The sequence below is a fragment of the Pteronotus mesoamericanus genome, unplaced genomic scaffold (assembly GCF_021234165.1).
Source record: "Pteronotus mesoamericanus isolate MK-2021 breed Mesoamerican mustached bat unplaced genomic scaffold, CSHL_Meso_final contig_42, whole genome shotgun sequence".
In the NCBI taxonomy this organism is placed as follows: Eukaryota; Metazoa; Chordata; class Mammalia; order Chiroptera; family Mormoopidae; genus Pteronotus; species Pteronotus mesoamericanus.
In genome coordinates this window covers 5953467-5956053 of record NW_026555157.1, presented here as the reverse complement: position 1 = coordinate 5956053, position 2587 = coordinate 5953467, and positions in this window count along the sequence as shown.

Genomic DNA, 2587 nt, shown 5'->3' with positions numbered 1-2587 from the left:
ATTGAGTTTATATTTCCCAAAACAAAATATCTGGCTTTCAATAGGCATGATAAAGTCAAGGAAAAAAAGTCTGAAAAGACAAATCACTAGAACCAAACTCAAATATGACACAAATGTTGTAATTATCAGACAGAAACTTATAAAATAACTATGATGAATATGTTAAGAACTCTCATGGGAAATGTAGGCAACATGCTAGAACACATGGATAAGACAAGCACAGAGATGAAAATTCTTGATATGGCTGCAGGAAGAATCAGTGTGTCTGAACATAGGTAATAGAAAATCCCCAAACTGGAAACTCAAAATCAATCACAGGGAAAAAAAATGAACAACACACAAAGGCATAGAAGCTGTATAATACATTACTAAAAAATGAATGGTTTAGAAATGAGATCAAGGAAGAAATCAAAAGATAAAACAAATGAATATGAGAACAGAAACACCCAAAACCTATGGGACACAGCAAAAGTAGCTCTGAGATGGAAATTCATATCATTACAGGCCTATCTAAAAAAAATAAAAATAAAAAACCCCAAACCTCAAATAAACAATCTAACTTTATACTTAAAGTAACTGGAAGAAGAACAACAAATTCCAAAGTGAGTAGAAGGAGATAATACAGATCAGAGCAGAAATAAGCAAAGTAAAGTCTAAAAAATATAATACAAATAGTCAATGAAACTAAGAGCTGGTTCTTTGAAAAGATAAGCAAGATTGACAAATCTTTAACCAAGTTCATAAAAAAAAAAAAAAAAAAAACAGAGAGAAGGAGGATCCAAGTAAAAATAAAAAATCAGAAATGAAAGAGGAGAAGTAACAACTGACACCAAAGAAACACAAAGGATTATAAAAAATATTATGAACAACTATATGCCAACAAATTGCACAATCTGGATAAAATGTATGAATTCCTAGAAACATACAACCTCCCAAAACTGAATCAGGATGGATCAAAACATCTGAAAAGACCAATTACAACCAATGAAATTGAAGCAGTAATAAACTCCCAAAAAACAGAAGTCCTGGATCAGATGGATTTGCAGGTAAATTTTACCAAATATTCAAAGAAAAACTAACATCTATCCATCTCAAATTATTCCAAGAAATTCAAGAGAAAGAAGGACTCGCAAGCTCATTTTATAAGGCCAGCATTATCCTAATTCTAAAACCGGACAAAGACACTACAAAGAAAGAAAATTATATACTAATATCACTGAGGAACATAGATGCTAAAATCCTCAACAAAATATTAGCAAACAGGATCCAGCCATATGTTCAAAAGATCATACACTATTATCGAGTATAATTTATTCCAAGGATACAAGGTTGGTTCAATATCTGCAAATCAATAAATGTGATACACCACATTAAAAAAAAAGGATAAAAGTAACATGATTAGATCAATAAATGTAGAAAAAGCATTTGATAAAATCTAGCACCTGTATATGACAAACACTTTCAGCATTGCAGGAATAGAAGAAACACACCTCTGTGTAATAAAGGCCATATATCACAAACCCACAGCCAACATCATATTCAATGGGAAAAAGTAAAAGGGTGTCCCTTAAAATCAGGAACAGGACAAGTACAACTGCTTTCACTACTCTTAATCAGCATAGCACTGGAAGTTCTAGCCACAGCAATCAAATAAGAAAAATAAATTTTATTGGCATGCCAATTGGAAAATAAGAAGTAAAACTGTTATTATTTGTGGATAGCATGATTCTGTACATGGAGAGTCCTAAAGACTCCACCAAAAAACTTCTATAATTGATCAATGAATTTGATAAGGTAGCAGGATGCAAAATTAATGTTCAGAAATCGGTGGCATTTTTATACATCAATAATGAACTATCAGAAAGGGAAATTAAAAAAAAAATCCCATGCACAATTGCTTCAAAAAAAGAATAAAATACCTATAACTAAGTCTAACCAAGGATGTAAAAGACCTGTACTTGGAAAATTCTAAGACACTGAAGAAATAAATTGAAGAAGATATGAATAAGTGAGAGCATGTACCATGTGCATGGACAGGAACAATTAACATCATTAAAATGTCCATATTACCCAAAGCAATCTATAAATTCAATGCAATTCCTATTAAAATACCAATAGTGTATTTCACAGAACTAGAACAAATATTCCCAAAATTTATATGGAACCACAAAAGACTTCAGATAGCCACAGAAATCTTGAAAAAGAACTGCAAAGTTGGAGGAATCACACTACCTGATATTAAACTACACTATAAGGCCATAGTAATCAAAACAGTATGGTCCTGGCATAAAAACAGATATCAATGGAACAAAATAGAGAGCCCAGATATAAATGCATGTCTTTATGGCCAATTAATATTTTTCAAGAGGCAAGAACATACAATGGGGTAAAGACAGTCTGTTTCATAACTAGTGTTGGTAAAATTGGACAGATATGTGCAAAAAATGAAACTAGATCACCTTTTTATACCATACACAAAAATAAGCTCATAATATATTAAAGACTTAAATGTTAGACTCAAAATCATAAAAATCCTAGAAGAAAACATAAGCAATAAAATATCAGACATTTCTCATAGTAATATTTT